Source organism: Centruroides vittatus, unplaced genomic scaffold (genome assembly GCF_030686945.1).
Source record: "Centruroides vittatus isolate TY-2023 unplaced genomic scaffold, ASM3068694v2 contig_2328, whole genome shotgun sequence".
Lineage (NCBI taxonomy): Eukaryota > Metazoa > Arthropoda > Arachnida > Scorpiones > Buthidae > Centruroides > Centruroides vittatus.
The window spans coordinates 297198-315974 of NW_027121458.1; the positions used below are offsets into that span (position 1 = coordinate 297198).

The 18777-nt window shown below is 34.9% G+C and overlaps 3 long non-coding RNA genes and 1 other non-coding gene across 4 annotated transcripts; 3 read left to right on the plus strand and 1 right to left on the minus strand.

Annotated features, from left to right (window-relative positions):
* Nucleotides 1-1800: 1800 nt before the first annotated feature.
* On the plus strand, nt 1801-4686 carry LOC136971123 (uncharacterized). The gene is made up of 4 exons (XR_010880102.1): nt 1801-1985; nt 3163-3294; nt 3380-3413; nt 4351-4686. It is a non-coding gene; the product is annotated as an uncharacterized lncRNA (long non-coding RNA).
* A 1148-nt stretch (nt 4687-5834) lies between these two features.
* Nucleotides 5835-7270, minus strand: LOC136971124 (uncharacterized). The gene is made up of 4 exons (XR_010880103.1): nt 7238-7270; nt 7067-7141; nt 6941-6974; nt 5835-6048 (listed from the first exon to the last, which is right to left on the minus strand). It is a non-coding gene; the product is annotated as an uncharacterized lncRNA (long non-coding RNA).
* Nucleotides 7271-9938: 2668 nt separating this feature from the next.
* On the plus strand, nt 9939-10963 carry LOC136971126 (uncharacterized). Its single transcript, XR_010880104.1, has 3 exons — nt 9939-10039; nt 10121-10154; nt 10785-10963. It is a non-coding gene; the product is annotated as an uncharacterized lncRNA (long non-coding RNA).
* Nucleotides 10964-17315: 6352 nt separating this feature from the next.
* LOC136971129 (U1 spliceosomal RNA) lies at nt 17316-17480 on the plus strand. Its single transcript, XR_010880105.1, has one exon. It is a non-coding gene; the product is annotated as a U1 spliceosomal RNA (small nuclear RNA).
* Nucleotides 17481-18777: the final 1297 nt, after the last annotated feature.

The following is an 18777-nucleotide window of genomic DNA, read 5'->3' on the forward strand; positions in this document are numbered from 1 at the left end:
TTCATACACGAACAGTCAAGTTTATACCGGTATACTGTATTTATCCCGTTATAATAATTGTTATTACACTTAATTTTCTTTCCAATGAATTTTTAAATTTCGGGACTATTTCTTTTTAACTCTTCGCCCCGTGGGCACTAAAAGGGCTTCTTAGCAAGCCCATTAGAGAGGTTGCGGCCGAAGTTTTCATCTCTAAAACGTGAACGTAAATTCGAGTGCTGCCTTCGTATTAGTCTAGAAGTTTGACAATGGCGTTTGGAACGCCATTGGAATCATGCTCGACGTTCCAAACGCCATTGTAAAACTTCTAGGCTTACAGGAAGGCGGTACTGCACGTCCGACGGTCACGTTTTAGAATTGAAAACTTCGGCCGCAACCTCTCTATTATGGGTTCAGCCAGGCGCACAATGGGGCGAGAAATTTTACTGTATTATGGCCTGCCTGAACCCACAATAAATAGGGAAAAAAGGCCTTCTAGTATCCGCACAGAGGAAACAGAGGCCTTTAATTTTCATCTTTTTCTGTGAAGCAATAAATTTATAACAATGGCTAATTACAGAACGGAATTAGTATGACTTCACGGTCAATGGTAAATTGTGGCGTTGTGGCCAAGGAGGAATTAGCTAAGGTAGTCAAGGGATAATCTGGTTTGACCAACGGATGTGACATGGGGGCCGGTTCTGATAGGTATGCAGTGCGTGCATGCACGCAGGCGGCCGATAGTGTAGATTAAATTATATTTGAATTTTAATTTATGCTCGGCGATGAAACAGACTAATGTTTACATGATGATTGATGATAAAGCGTTAATAGAGCTGTGCAGTTTATAGATATAAATAACGCTTAAGCATACATGATGTGTTTTGTATCAGAAAATTTAAAAATGCAAGCAACAGGTGATGAGGGATTTAACCGTTAAACCAGAGAAAATTTTATCAATGGGAATTCCATAACCACTACGTTTTGAATCACGTAAAAAGCATGAAAACTTAGGGTTTATAAACTTTTAAAGTTTGCAAACTCCAAGCTTTATTTATGTTAACTTAGTGTTGCGGTTAAGTTTAAGATTACACTTATGTAACTCATTTTTTTTTTTAACTCTTTCCGCCCTGTGGGCACTAAGAGGGCCTCTTTTAGTAGGCCCATTATGGGTTCGGCCAGGCCCACAATGGGGAGACCGGGTGGTGAGGGACGGGGCCCGACATATCCGAACGGACCACCCCCCGAAAAATTCCTGGGGATTATTCGACCCGTTCGGATTCGATCCCGGGTCCCCCAGAGCGGTAGGCTGCCACCTTTACCGCTCGGCCATCCGGCCGTCTATGTAACTCATTGTGAATGGTTGCAGTAAATAACGTAAGTACAAGGTTTTATTTAATTTGTATCTTCTGTACTTTATATACTAGATTTTATGTTTATACTTAATTTTCATAGGCGTTTATTATCGTCAATTTTAAAGCGTTACTTACATTATTGTTTAATTGTTTAGCTATTGAAAGAATAAGCCATATAGAACCCAATGCCATTTTAGCTTGAGTTAGAGGATATCGTGACGAATTTGCCAAGTGACATGATTTGCGGCATACTCTTGATATGTATATATATTTAAAGTAGGTGGTGTAATATCGGAAGTTTGCTACTATTAATAATATAAAAAAGCTACAGGAATCGGTCAGCTGAGGTCAAGGTGGTATCCCTTTTGGAGTCTGTGTGATTTTAAAAAATTATTAATCCATAGAAAAATTAAAAATGCTGCAGAGTTGGATAAAAATTCTCCAACATGTCTTTAATTTTTTCCACAAGTAGTCTCGTTTAGAAACTACTGTGCATGTACTGTACAGTGCATTGTCTCCCAGAACTATATAAAGAATACTAAACAATAAGCGCTAGTAGCTCCATCTATATTTTTTAAAACAAATCTTATTCATCCGGATATATCTTGGCACTAATCACAACATTGTTCATCCAGTCAACTACCGATACAGGTGGGTACCAATCATTTGCTTTATTTATTTAAAAAAAGGCGCCAAAATTCCCGTTTTCGTACTATCAACGGTTGCAATTTACAATTACCCCCCTTTAAAAGTCATGTGATTACACTCCTTACTCCTCCATAAGTCACACGAGGACCATCCACAGGCTACCCGATTCCATTATACTCCATATATCAAGTGGTCATATGCCATAAGTCACTTACCTTACATTGGGCACTTATACAGTATAATTTCACTGCATAATACAGTACTAGTGTACCTTGTACAAGTAGTATTATATTAATAATTTGTACGAAATTGCTTGTTTTATGTAGGATAAACAAATGAATTTTTGTCATTTCAATTGAACGTTAACAAAAAAAGAACCTTTAAAAATGTTTTAAATGATTTTCCTTGTGTATAAGAAAGTTACTTTTAAAAGTTTATAAATGCTATTAGTGTTTTTGCTGTAATTGCAACAAAATATTACAACACTTATCATGGAATACATCCTGAACTATCAGGAAAAGGATGCCGTGTACAAAGTAGATATTATTTAATTCTTTTAAGGAAATAAAAAGAGAGAGGGAGGAACTTTCTATAAAAGTAAATTTATGTATGAAATTTAATACATAATTTCTACATCTTTATATATAAAATAGAATACTTATCTGTTCGTTCTCTATACACTTCTAAATCCTTTGATCGATCTATACCAAGGTTGTTCATAGTTACTCTGTATGGCACTGCGGGAAATATAGGCTATTGTGACCTGGACACACTTCTCCCCCTGATTTCAACCTCTTGCACTTCATCATAAACGTAACAATCCAGAGACAAATTCAGACGCGAGTGCCACAGGCCGAAATAGAGGAGCCCGTCTTGTTTTAATCTACTAGAAACAATTAATCACATAAAAATATATTCTTAATAAATGTAATTTAATTACAATTAGTTTAATTTAAAATATACTTGGGCAAAATATCTGGCAGGCAGCATAAAATACGGTGAAACCTCCTGAAGGGACGAGCTTAAAGTAGTCACCTTACGCAGGTGGTCACATTAGCAGGTTTCACTGTATTTACGCTACCTGCCATACAACTTGCGGCCTTTTTTAGATTTATTTTCTACTTAATTTTTAAGATTTTCTAAAGTTTTTAAAATATATTAGTCTTTTTTTGAAATACAGCTCATAAAATTTCATGGAAATTTTTTAAAAAGTATCTTTTATTATCATTATTTGCTGTAATCATGAAATTGTGTCTTGGCTTGGTATCTATTTGCATGATTGTATCTGTTTACATTCATCCAAATTATAAAGGTATTTATATTTACTTTTTAAAATTTCTAAATCAGCTTTATTGTAAAGACTTACGTTAATTTTCTTGCTGTTTAAATTGTTTCAGTCGCCGAAGGTGCTGGAATTGAAAAAAGAAAAGTGTAAGTTTGAGTTTTTCACAGTTTAACTTAATTTTTAATGTTTAAATAAAGGTGTTAAAAACTAAAAGTTTTAAACGTTGAAGAATTCACGAAAATTGAAGAAAAAGTTTTTAAAAATTCCGTAAAGCTGTCATAAAGTTTCTACGCACACTACTTAGAAGTTCTGTGCACTTTATTTGTCTCGTAAACATTACGACTAGATAAAACCACTGAACATTGGTAGTGGTCATGGGTTCATACCTCGCCAACGGGCGGGCCACGTGGAGTTTTCCGGATTTTCTTCACGTTTGTAATACCTCAATAACGGCCAACTTCTCACAGAAAGTCCTCCTTGGCAGATTAACAATGTCGCGTTACCATACACAAACAAACGAAACCAAACCTCATAAACTTTAATTATTCTGCATGCTCTCAACATTAAAGATGCTGAGAGCATGCAGAAAAATCATTAAAACAATCCATAACAACCGTTTTCAAGTCTAACTGTTGTAAGACAGTTTTCCTGAAGAATTCTTACATGTTTTATGTTGTCTTGCAGAAGACAACACCATAACAAATCCAGGTTTGACCTGGTGTTGCTTCCAGAATACGATGTGTTCTTGATCTTCCTGTAATAGAATATCACTGAGATATTCTTTAACACATCATAGTCTTGAAGCAACATCATGAAACTATATGCATGAAATTATGTTGATCTTTCTGTTCAGAACAGGAAGATCAACATAATTTCATGCATATAGAATTAAATAATATCTACTTTGTACAGAATTTCATGCATAACCATTTTGTGTACGTGTAGATTATTTTTTAACGTTTAAAATTAGCATAGAAATAGTATACAAAAAACTGTATGTCATTAAAAATATATCATTAATTTATTATAAAAGAATAAAATTAAAAACAAGGTTGATTTACAGTAATTTACTTTTTCGTACAGATGCATCCCTCTATATAAACACTGCAATCCATTTTCTGGGAGTCCATGTTGTAAAGGGAAATGCAGATGTCCACCGAAACTTCATTGTCAATGTACCACTTGGTAACAAAAAAGTTTCAAGTATCTTCTTCTAAGTAGAATAAAACTCTGTTTAAAAATTAAAATAATAATAATAATAATAATAAATGAAACTTGTGAAAAATAAATTTTGCCTTTTTCTATTATAAAAATCAGCAATTGAACGGAAATTCTGTATTTCTGTGTCTGTAATTTTTATAAGAAAGTTAATTATGTAAGTATTCCTGCAATTAAAACCAAAAAAGTCAGTTATGAAAACATGGAAATTTAATATTTTGTGATAATTACTACACCGAACTCCCGATTATCCGTGTTAATTAGTGCACGGGTATTATATATATACAGCTCGACCAGTGGCGCATTATCCTATGGGCAAAAAAGGGCCATTGCCTCGAGTCCCCACCAACAAGAAGCCCCAAACTAATCTTTTATAAACTCATTACTGTAGTAAGAATATCGAAGTTTAAATGTGCGCCATATCTGGGGCCCTAGATTGCCGGTGTGACGCAGAGCAGAATTTAAATAATAAGATTTTTCTTTATAATGTACAGTACACTTTTTAAGCTCTTACTAAATTTTTAGAGGCATATTATCTTTTTAACGTGTAATTTTCGAGATACTTTAATGCTAATTTTAGTGGCGTAGCTATTATTAAGCGAGGTTAAGTACTTTAGGGCCCAGACCGAGCTCAGCATTGTTTCTACGGAACATTATACTAAATATGCAAATGTTTATATAAGAAAAATATTAATATTTTCTGCTGTTTAGTTTGGCTTATTTGAATACGGAAACGCCGAGAAGAAATGCCTGCCGGGAGGACTTTATATGGGAAACTGCCCCCTCTTTGGGTGTTTTTTAACACTCACTCTGTTCTGTGGGTACTTAAGAGGGTCTTCTTTAGCAACCCCATTATGAGTTCGGTAAGGGATGGTGGCCAGTGGAAATCGACCAAATACTTTAACCAGAATTAAACAAACAGATGAGATGGTCTGGCCATGTTTTCAGAGGAAATGGATTAACACATCGGGGGCAAGGACAAGAGGCAGGCCAAGAACCACATGGACTTGGACTGATAACATTAGGAAATGGACTGAATTGTCAATTGCCTAATTATCTACGAGTTAGACCTAGAAAGGGTATATCAAGACAGTTTCCTAGAGTTTCTCCGACGATTTTTATAAGACTATGGGAGAAGAAGAAACTGATGGTCTCCGAACAGACCAACCCCGAAAAATTCCTGCAAAGTTTTCGGATGCGATCCCGGGCCCTCGGAGTGGTAACCTGCCACCTTAACCACTCGGCAATTCCCCGTTTCTATTTAGATGTAAGACACGTGAAGAAAAACGTTGCCAGCTTGTTGGTAAAGCGCGAACCGAGAATAATAATTGAAAAATATGGAAACTGAGTACATTATCAAATACACTTTATTCGTTCATTTTTGTCCGTTGGAATGATATTTGTTTTTGTTTTTTAATATAATTTTTAAAATGGAGCTATTTTTCATTAACTCAGACTTTTTTACATCTACAAGGTTGGTCTTTCTTGCATTTACATTTGTAACCTTCGCAGCACCTTCTTTTAGGACGATTGCATGGTTCATATGACTTCAAACACCTAGGTCTATGCGCAAAAATAAAGCCAATGTTTTATAAAATGAAATATGATATATCATCCGCATCAATTATGTCATCGATTCTAAGACTCACATTTTACTCACTTTTGCTTTTTACAAGTATAGATGCGTCTTAGAATCGATGGTATCGTATGTTCTCAGTTAGAAACAACAATCGGCAGTCATTGACAAAAGACTACATTATTCGTTAGGCACCAATAAAGGACTTTTTAACTGTACTGCTTAATATAAATAAATAACCAGCATTTAAGCCCATCGGTGGCCGACTGGATAAAACCACCGAACACTTGGTCGCGGGTTTGTGCCTGGCCAACGGGCTGACTATATGGAGTTTCCCAGATTTTCTTCACATTTGTAACATAGATGTTACATAGGGGTGAGTTTCCCATAAAGTCCTCTGGGTGTATCGTACAGTACGCGTCTGTGCAGAAAAGCACAAAAATGGAGCTGCAGAAAGTTTCGTCTTTTATCTTTGTCTTTCTTACACCTATTTTTATGTCCATCATGGATTCGGCCAAGCCCTACAATTGAGGCTGTCAGATGGTGAGGCTGACGCCTTAATCGCCTTGGCCATTTGGTTCTCGAGTCACAGTCTCTTATAATTATAATAACTATTTTAGGGTCGCGAGCGGTCAAGGTGGTATCCTACCGCTCTGGGGGACCCGGGATCGAATCCGGACGGGTCGAAAAATCCCCAGGAATTTTTCAGGGGATGGTCCCTCCGGATATGTCGGTCCCCGTCCCTCACCACCCGGCTGCCCCATTGTGGGCATGGCCGAATCCATAAGAGCTTGCTAAAAGAGGTCTCTAGGGCGGAGAGTTAAAAATAATAATAATAATAACTATTTAAGACAATTGATAATATAAATTCATACTCACGTCCAATTTGTAGTGGAATGTATTACACCTCCGCCTATAATTTTCCCATTAGAAACAATATAGTTTTATTTATAATTTAATCTTAAAAACTAGAATTTAATTCTTGAATAAATGTGATATCATTACCATTTACTTCTTGATATTCCTGAAGACTTAGAATCAAACAGATGAAAAGTACTACTCGAAGCGTCATCACTGCAACTAGAAAAAATATAAAAATTTTGTTGTAAATTAAAATATAAATAAGTAGCGACTGTTTTAGGATGTTTTTTCAACGCATATTAATTAAAAACAAACCAGTTTTTCGTAAAGAGTTCGGAGTCTTTGAAATGATTCAGTGATTGGGAACAAGATTGCTATTTATTCAATAATTTTAGCTATTAATCATCATCTTTAACCAATCAGATGTGGCCTTTTGGAGAATAATAATAAAAATTTTGCCATTGAAAATAACCGGAATTCACAAAAACATGAAATTAACAATAACTTCATAATAAAAATGAATTTACAATAGCAACAACTGTGGTTTCATATATAACTTATATGTGCATCAGTTCGGTAGACATTAAAAAGATAATAATAATATAACTTAAATGGATTTACAATCAGAGCAGATGTGGTTTGCTTGGAAATAAAATTGATATTTACGTGTATCGAATCTTTCAATTATTTATGAACATATTTATGAATCTTTATCAAGCATAGCATAGAATTGATAATACGAATTTATATAAGACGTTAAAAGTAAAAAACACTATCATTTTAAAATTGAAGAAATATTTTTCTAAAGTTTCTTGGTCCTCTCATACAATGTCCACAATAGTTAACGATGTAATAAGTCTGCCATTCTGAGGATTCGGGTTCGAGTTCGGGTTGTGATAGAGCCTACCCTAGCATTTGCGAGACTCTAGGCGACATTTATTTTTTCGGCCAATTACAGGACCAATGGAGACAGAGTAATTTATTTGTCTTCAGTAATATAAACACTTTAAATATAGAAAAGCAGACAGTGAAAGACAATAAAGTAATAAAAGTACGTATTGACCGACCATTAAGATTTGTGGGGTTTTTCGATCATCTCTCCCGAAAAGGTTAGATGACACCTTAATTAAAACCGCAGGGTTGGTTTGTTGATTTATTTGGTTATGGCAACGCGAGACGTGGGCCAGCCTAGTAAGGTGTTACAAACGTAAAGGAAACCCGCAGTGGGAAAATATCGTTCATAATTTTCTTCTGTATTTGCAGAATAGGCTAGAACAGAATTTTCTGCTATTTGTTGATCGTGAAATTTGGGGTTCCCTTAAGGGATAGAAAAAGGATCACTCCAAACAAAAACGAGACACGTGTTCCATGTGCCCAATTACGGGCGCCCTTGGTAAATTTTACTCAATCATCTTATTGAGTAAAATTCCTCGGGCCTGTTCTTCGTGTAGCATTGAAAAGGATGACATATTTTCATTTTGTAGAACATGTCGTATTATATATATATATATATATATATATATATATATATATAATATATATATATATATTATATATATATATAACTTTATAAATATATTAACTATATTTTTTGCAGAGGCGTAGCCTCAACAGTCTTCCACAGCAGAGGCGTAGCCCTCCTGCTGTGGAAGACTGTTGTTCCTGGTGAATGGACATGGCGAAAGTGAAGACATTTTAGTCTCTTTCACGTATTTTTATTATATATATATATACATATATATATTTAAAGTAAAGTAATATATTACTTTAAAGTATATATTACTTTAAAAAGAAATGACTGTAGTGGGAAGGAAAACTATTAATAAAATAAAAATGTATGAAGTTTATTTCGAAGAACGGAGATTTATAAAATTAATTTTTGTATTAAATTTTACAGGGGATAAATTCCTCTCCACAAATCCATCGTTCACAATCATTAGTTGATATCACAATTTTCGCTCACAGAGATGACATTTTATTTGTGGCTACGTCTCTAAAAATGCACGGTACCAAAACTTATCAGTCGAATTTCGGAGTAATAAATCGAAAACTGGGGACACCAATAGTACATTTATTTTTAAATTAGATGCAGAAATATAAGTGTTGATTTTCAGAGAACTGCTGAACTGAAAAATGGATCTTTTTTTTACTCTTTCCGCCTTGTGGGCACTAAGAGGACCTCTTTTAGCAATCCCATTATAGGTTCGGCCAGTCCCGTAATGGGACGGCCGGGTGGTTATATCTAAGCAAAGCTTTTTGCACAGAGAATCCTTAGTTTAAAAAATATTTTTCTTAATCTTCAAGTATCTTATACTGTTACTGAGTTGAGGTAGTGTTGAAATTAAATATATAATTATATTTTTTGATGCAATGTTCATAACTTTACAATATTGATTCTGTATTGTGTGGTGGCTACTTTATCTAGTCGAAGAAGCTACGATTGTTCGAGGTGGGATACCGGATAGGTCGTCATCGCTTCTCAACTTCCGGTCTCTCAACTCTAAGCGCTGGATTATTTCCCAGAATATTTACGATATATTTTGAATAAAGGCTATTTTTCAAAAAAATATTCGTTTCGCCTATTTGCTTTAAGTAGTGAATATGTTTACTAAGTGCATGAAAGGCAAACCAACAAACAGCAGTGGCGCGTTAACCTATGGGCAAAAAGGGCAATTCTTGGTGACCCAAAGCAATCTTTTGTAAGAAAATATTTTCCCAAACACAAATGTATGAAATCAACACTGTACACGGGCTCCCCTAATTCAAATTCGCCAGAACCCCGTAATGTTATCACGCGCCAGTGTCAAATGTGGTAAAAGACAGATTGTTTTGAATGTTTATAACAATTACAATAATTTCATAATGTATGGACTCGTGTAAATGAATTTTTCAATGGAACTATATTGTGTGTAAATATATTGGTGTTCTTCGGTAGTTGACCTATCACGATGATTTTTGCGACGACGTCATATTGTCTTGGGTTGTTGGGATTATATTTAGCATCACTGGTGATAAATATTTCAATTTCTGCCATTTCGCTGTCGACGGTCATGAAGTTACTCGTAGCACTTTTGATCTGCTTTATCCTAAGTTTTCAAGAATATCAAGAAATTAATGGTAACTAAACTATATACATTTTATTCAGAATTAAATATAATTTTAAAAATTAAACATTTCTAATTGTTTCTTTACTTTTAGGTGCAAGTGTAAAATCTCTTATTTCCAAGCGGTCGTAAGTATATTATTATTTGGCTAGAAAAAACTAGATTTTGAACTTATTTCTGGTAGATTAGATTTGCAATGAGACCATGCAATGTGTATGAGGTATGGGAAACGACATTCTGACCAGGTTTGGTTTATTTGGTTACGGCAACGCGATGCGTAGACGATGCCACCCGAGAGGACTTTTATGGGAAAAATGACCCCATTCAGGTGCCTCATAATTAAAAGCACTATTCTATTTAATCTGTATCGTGAAATATGCTCTGGATATTCTATTTGTTTTGTCATAACGGATCAGAATATCTTCCATGCCTCAACATGTTATCATATTGTGGATCAAGTTTCATTAGTAACCAACAGTTGAGGTTAATCTATAATATACCACTACTTCGAGTAAATAACACATTGAAATTTGATCTCAGGAAAAGGATACAAAATACATAAATTGAAATTACCTAGGTAATGTAATTAGATGTTACATTACAATAATGTAAACATAATTGCTATAGGAATTCATACTACCGCGAAGATAATATTTCCAAACTACACATTATTTAAATATGTGTTTATATCATCTATTGCAGATTAACACAATTAAAAACAAGGATTTTTTTAATATTTATTTTCTTTTTTCATACAGATGCATCTCGCTATATCAACACTGTAATCCATTTTCTGGGGATCCATGTTGCGAAGGGACGTGTAGATGCCCACCGAAACTTCATTGTCAATGCACTACATGGAAATAAAAGTTTTTAAAATGTACTGAATGGAAACAAATCTGTTCAAAAGTTAAACAATAAATACAATTGAAGCATACGTTTTCCTTGTAATTATTGTCTATTTTGTTTGTACCTCTGTGTATAGAAATGTGAGATTCGATCCGGAGATTAAATTTTTATTATTTGGAAAATTTTAATTTTATGTGAGTTTCAAAATGGAAACACTCCGATAACGGAGATCCTATGAATTTTTAACCCATTTATTACAGAGTTAATTTCTTCATTGGAAATTGAAAGAAATGATTATTAACGTTACATTCGTTAAACTAATATTTTTCTGTAAAATTCGTAATAAACAAACTGTTGTGAGAAATAAATGTCTTCCACAGTTCTTTATAAAAAGGGAAACATTGTCACTTTTATGACAGAAGGGAAGTTAAATTTCTCTTCCTATACCCCTTATCTCCAAACTTAGGCGTCCGTCTGGATGTTCACCCCTTTCGAATGTCCCCAAACATTCAGTTGACGTGCAGAAAATCCTTTATTTTGATTGGTTAAGCATGATCGAATATGGAGAACCATTTCCTGCGATCGGGGAGTTCTCAGGATCAGGGCCAGATTTACATAAGGACATTTGGGGACGGTGCCCAGGGCCCCACGAAACTATGTTTAAGCATAATTTTTTTTTCCTATTACTGCGACAGCCTAGTGTGGCCTAATCATGAGGGCCACAGGCAAAGAAAACCAAACCCAGGAAAAAACCTATGGAACATATGAAAATTTCGGGAAAAAATTTTACATAGGTATTTTTCAATTAAATTAAAATAATTAGTTTTACACAATAAAATATATGTATGTTTACAAGAACCTTATTTTTAAATGAAATTTACAACTTCCTAGTTGAAATCTAGTTGAAAGTATAGTATTTTGTGTAAATTTTCTAAATCATCAAATTTGCCTACTCTTAAAGGGGGGCCCCCACCGAATTTGTGCCCAGGGCCCCTGGATTGGTAAATCCGGCCCTGCTCTGGAAGGTTCCGAATGGGAGGGTTCGTAAGTGGTCTCTAAAGAAAAGAGTTTTCGAAGAGATTCCAAAGCGACGGTTTTCCACAAGTTCCAAGGAGAAAAGTTCACCGGAGTTCTCATCCAGTCTCCAAAGAGAGCAGCGGCGTGCCGAGACATTTGATGATAGGGAAGCTGTGTTTCTATAAGAAGCCGACTTCCAGGGGCAATCAGTTAATTACGCGTCAGTAATGGCCTAGGGTTCATTCGTACGTGCGTGGTGGCAGAAGAGACGTACCTGACAAAAACCGACAAAAAAGAAACATAAAATAAACATATACTATGTACAAAATGGTTTGCTTTAGAACAATCTGCCGTTCGTGGTTCTTTAATGGTCGATCGAAGATGGCTCCGGGACAGTGGCGTCGACAAGTCTGTAGGGCACGAGGAGACTTCCTCTGTTGGCGTCGGGAACACGGTCTAAGTCCGAAGTGGCACGGGTTACAGGTTGGCACAATAGACGAGAAACTTTTTTTTTTTTTTTTTTTTTTGCGCGTTGACACACGGCGTTTTGGTTATTCGGAACATTAACCGAGTGCGAGGTGTCCTCGATTGTCGGGGATTATATCAATCTTCGTTCTTTCTTTCGTCCATTTGATTGGTCATTCTCCCTCAATCACGCTTTCCGAGTGGTTGGTCCCTGGTTACTAAACGTAACGAGACTCTCACCTCGGAGCGGGAGAAAAGTCAAAATCGAAGACGAATTCGATCTTCCACCGATCATAGGACGACTTCCTTCCGCGATTTATGGCTTCTGCGTCGCAGTTTGATATAAACAATGGGTGTCCGACTACAAACGACTTTTACCTATGATTTTTGAAACTAATAAATTTTTCTCTAAATTAACCGTTTTTTCGCGTCTTTCGTGACGGGTCAGACCTGTCCGGAACCTCACATTTCCATACAAGTCTTAAACAAATACTGGAAATGACAAAAATAAACAATTTATGTATTTTAGTTCTAAAATACAAATAATACATACATAATACAAATTGATACGATACAAACAATAATAGAAAAACTTGTTTTTTTAATTTTTTATAAACTAACTCTATTCGGCGATTTTTTCCGCAAAGTCGTTAATTACTTTATCACAAAAACCGCTCGTCGTCGACTCCATCGATGTATTTAAAAGTTCTTTTTCTATCGAAAGCAACGCTAGCGACGACAATTTTTCCTCCGACCGAGTGAGTGTTCCTGGCCAATGTATGAATTTGCTTCGTGGTCGAAAAACTGCGCTCAACAGACGCACCGGTAGATAGTACCATAAAAATTAACGATATTAAATCTTATAATTCTTTTAGTACGTCTTTGTTAGGATCGACATTAATTATAATATGTTTTATGTTTAAGAGTTACTTGTCAATATAGTCCGGACACGAATATAAATATTGCGATTCGCTACGTAATTTAGATAAATCAAAAAATTTCCCATAAAATTTACTTAATTTAAAGAATTAAAACACGCTTGGAAAAATTTTTTTTCATAATATTAAAATTATTAACATGTAAAAGTGATAAAAATTCTAAAGATTTTATGTCTGAAAATCTGTCAATATAATTACAGTATAATTAAAAGAAAATTATAATTAAATATAACTTTGCAAAAAATCGTACATAAAAGTAACATTGAATACTCTTTATTTTTTAAATCTTAAACAATTCACTTAGTCAGATCGTTCCCTACCCAGTGGCTAAGGGATAGCGTTGAAAGCGTTAGACGTGTGTAGCTTCCCCGGGCTAAACCGGCTGAGATTGGTGCTCTGTAAAGCGCATGCGCCAATGCCCGCTGGCTGCTTTACACCGCTGTTGCCACGTCTACCGATTTTTCGGTAGATCTACCGATTTTGGGTCCGGTCTACCGATCTACCGATTGAAGCACCAAATCTACCGAAAAATTGACGATAATTCAAAAAAGAAATTTTTATTTTCAATGTACCTAAAAATTACCAATAAAACATTTTTTTGTATCTTCATTTCTTATATATTGTAAAAGACTTTATTGCAATACAAAGTTATTTCTGCTGATCTGTTTAGCGCCCTCTATTATGTAGTAACATAATCACTGGTTACCTTATAACAGAAATCGCCAGAAATGTACTCTTTTTAAGCGCGCAATAATTAAAAGAAGACTTTTTTAATGAACCAGACAAAACTCTGTAAATCTCCGAAAAATTTCAGCATCCGAGGCTATAGATAGCAGCAGTACAGATTATTTTGTGTGGTGATTTCTTCTAACCGTGAACGAATCAAAAGGCGAGATAAGATTTACGAGAACAATTATTAGCTTACATACTTGAATTCTACACAAAAGGCATCTGCAATCGTGAACAATTGACGAATAAAGTATACATTTATCAGATAATAAACAAAGACCCAGTTTGTAAACAATTTACCTTTTGTATATACAACTGACAAGATTATCTTTCAAATTATAAACAGACTCGATCCCAAGCGGTCTTTTGATGCTCGGACATACAAAGAAAATGAACAGATGGCGCCTAACTCAAGCGCGGTTTACAATAACGAATATGATTAATCTTAATTAACATTTGACGTCATTCTATAATTCGTTGAGTAAACTGTTGCAAGAGTTGGTGTGAATGATTTAAAAAATATTCGAAATCCAAAAATGAGTGACCAAGAGTACGATAGTGGTGGTGAAGGCTCTAGTACTACCGGTGTTACCAAAAAAAAAAAAGAAATATGAACAATTCTACAAATACGAGTGGAAAGCCCTACCATAGTTCAAAGGGTGGTTAACCCAAAGTAAAAAAGGGCGACAATTTGCACTTTGCAAGTCTTGTGGCAAAGACGTAAAAATTTCAAGTGGAAAAGACGCTTTACTTAAACATAGTGTAAGGAAATTTCATATGAAAAAAGTGGAGACAATCTCAAGTAAACAAGTCTCAATGATGAAAACTTTTGCTATATCCGGATCAAGGGAAAAACAGTTGGAGGCATCAATTAAAGAAGGTACGTTTTTGTGACTAATTGATTCATTACGTAATTATGACTTTTTTAGTCGCATTTTTTCCGAAATTTTTCAAAAAATTTCAAAAAATTCAAGTTCTCTAATTTCTCTAATTATAATTTCTTATCTTCTTATTTGTTATTCAGGGGAAATACGCCTTTCAGCATTCGTAGCAGAGCACAACCTGCTTTTCTTGCTCATGGAGCATCTGCCGAAATTAATTATGAACATTCTCCCGACTCAAAAATTGCTCAAGGATTGGCATGCATCAGAACCAAAACAACAGCCATTGTGAAGTACGTTACTGGTAACGAGGGTTTTCTTCAAGTTTGTGAAGATTTACGAAATAAAAAATTTTTCCTTATCGTGAATGAATCAACGGATCGGAGCACAATAAAACACTTATACTTAGTTGTAATGTATTTAAAAGATGACGTTATTCAAGATAGTTTTTTTGGTCTTATTAAATTAAGCGCTTCTGATGCAACTACCTTATATAATCACATTGCTGAAATGTTTAACAACAGTAATATTCCCTACAAAAACAATTTGATAGGATTTGCATCCGATGGAGCTAATGTTATGATGGGAAGTCACCATTCTTTGATGACACTATTAAAAAATGATGTACCTAATTTATATATTATAAAATGTACAGTATATGCGCATTTCACTCGTGCGCATCATATGCCTGTCACAAATTACCTAGGTATGTCGAAGATCTCTGCCGCGATATTTACAATTATTTTAATTCTAGCCCAAAAAGAGTTTCTGAATTCAGCCAAATTCAGCAATTTTGCAATATTAAGACTCACAAAATTCTACATCCATCGCAAACCAGATGGCTTTCAGTTCATGGTGTAGTAATTCGAATCTTAGAACAGTACGCTGCTTTAAAACTATATTTTACTAATGTTGTCAACAGTAATAATGTCCTTGCTGCAAATAATATTTTGCGAAAATTGAATGATCCGGTTTCAAAATTATTTCTCGAATTTTTGGATTATGTGTTGCCTCTATTCAATAATTTAAATGTAGAAATGCAATCCGAGTTCCCAAAATTGCATGTTTTGTATGATAATGTTTGCCTCGTTTTGAAAACAATTTATGATTGCTTCCTTAAAAGAAATTATATTACAACCACTCCAATCAAAAATATTAATTTTAAAAATCCAAGAAATTATTTAGCTATAGAAAACATGTATTTTGGAGCAAAAGTCATCCCTTCAATGACGCAACTGAACCTTACAGATGAACAGATTAAATTTTTTCGACTACGTTGTTTTGATTTTTACATTGAAGGTTGCACCCAAATTACTGTTAGATTTCCTCTTAAAAACAACTCTATAAAAAAAATTTAGTTTTTTGAACCCAACCGTTGTTAAAAGTGGGACTATACATACAATTATAGATGTTGCTTTGTTATTTCTTAATCTCATAACTGATGGAGAACTTCAAAGTTTAGATTCCGAATGGAGACTATTAAGAAATAATCAAGAAATATTTTCAAATTTTATAATCAAAGTTTTCTGGCGAAATATTAAAACTATTACTCTGGGCAATGAAACTCTTGCTTTTCCAGTGTTGTCTCGTTTTGTTGAGAATATCTTGTGTCTGCCTCATTCTTCAGCTAATGTAGAAAGAATATTTTCGTCAATAAATCTGTTAAAAACAAAACAAAGAAATAAACTGAGCTCTGAAACAATCACTGGCTTACTTCTCACTAAACAATTAGTTGGAAAAAATTACTGTTACGATTTTCCTGTGAAAGATAAGTTAATTTCAAAAATAACAAATAGAGTGTTAAACAACATAAAAACGGAAGATATTGAATAATAATTATTATTATTAATATCCGAAAAATAAAAATAATTTTTTGTTAGAAAAATAAGACAAAATGTACCTACTTAATTAGTAAATTACTCTCAATGTCAGATGTGGTAGCTGTATATACGTAATGTGAATGTATGTCTCTTTAATCCGAATGAATAAATCCGGTAGACTTCCTTACAGCTATCAGGTTAGGTACTTCTTTATTGGAAGCTAGCAGATATATCCGGCATTGTCCGGCCAAAAAGTAAAAACGATAGGCTTAAACGTTAAAATTATAACTATATTAAGAGTTTGGTTGCACCAGTATAAAAACAGTGCATATATATATATATTCTGCTACTAGATGGCGCTAATAGCTAAAGTAGTCAAGATGTGAATCGAAACGATAAGAACGGACGGTGTTAAATGTTTATCGTCCTTTCTCTATAAAATTTTATGGACAAAGTAGGTTAAAGACCAAATCTTTCAACAATATGTAAATAGCTGATTAATTTAGAGAAGACGACGTGCATATTTAATAAAACACCAACGACAAGACCGAAGAATTTTAGACGAGGAGGGAAGAGAAAGGTGGTGGAGCATACTTACCTGGCACCGGGGATAGCCGTGGTCCCGATGGCGGCTCCCCCAGGGTGAGGCTTGACCATTGCACTTGGGTCTAGCTGACCCCTGCCACTACCCCAAACTGGGGCAGATGGGGTGTGTAATTTGTGGTAGCTGGGGACTGCGTTCGCGCTCTCCCCTTTTAAATAATCAAAGAATAGTGATATTTATTTATTGGAAATTACAAATGCATTTCGGGCCTATGTAGCGTTTATCTACACGCGCGTTTTTTGTAAATTAACTAAGTTTTTGTTATATTTATTCTTAATATTTCTGTAGCATTACACTGAAGAGGGGCTTAATCGCTACATAGTTTCGAAATGCATTTGTAATTTCCAGTAAAGGAGTACCTAACCTGGGGACCTATTCTGAGCTCTTCCGATAACTCAACGAGAGTGATACACCGGATATTCGATAAGTCCCCTTAGCGAAAGGCAGTTAACGAACCTTAGACAAATCGCTATTCTGTGCTCCACGTTAAGTGGGTTTCGCTACGAGTAGCCGGTTGAGATGCGTCTGGGTCCCATGCTATCGATAGCTATTACGCTTTAAACAATCACAGTTTAGTTAACATTGTATTTTTGTGACGTGACTGCAACTCGCCGTTTTCTAAGCGAAGCACGTGGTTTTAGCTTTGTCGTGTATCAGCGCTAGTGAAATAGTTTTGTTTAAAAATGTCGAAGAAAGGACAACGAAGCCAGCGAACTACAAGTCGCCAGTCCGAGATGCTCGTTAATTTTATGGAAGACAACCCGAAATTAATGTCAGGGAAGTTAGATGCTTCCTTTACCGTAAAAGATCGCCAGAAATTGTGGCAAGAAATAGCCGACCGTCTGAATTGCGATGGAGTCGGCTCACAAAAACATCCAGAAAGATGGCGAAAAGTAAGGCCAGGAACACACATGCGTAAAATTGTTTGGCAGAAAACTGAATCAGAAATCAGCTTTCAGTTCAGTTTCTGTTTTACGCTTTTATGCCAGAACACACATACGTAAAAATTCTGGCCGAATAGGAAACGCCACTGCCACTAACAGTTTATTAATTTTATTAATTTTTTCCTCTCATATCTATGAGAGGAAAAAATTAATCCCTTTGTACCTTCCATTTTTTCTCCGCTTCCTCTGCTATAATATAGAAAATTTAAATTAATAGACTTATATTCCGAATTCAAATAAAGAACGTGCGTGTAATCTAAATACTAAGCCTATAAATCAATTCTACTAGACCTACCTGTTGTTTGAAATTTTGCACTTACAGCCATCCATAAACGTTGTTTAAATACAGTGTCTTTATGCATGACACTGATGTGGTCGAACGGATTCGGTAAACCACTGTATTTCATTTATTTTTTGTTTTTTCGAGACCGTCACAATTGTAGGGTTAACCCTCGTTGCCACCATTGTTAGAATAAAAAGCACGTGTCTACTTTGACGTCACAG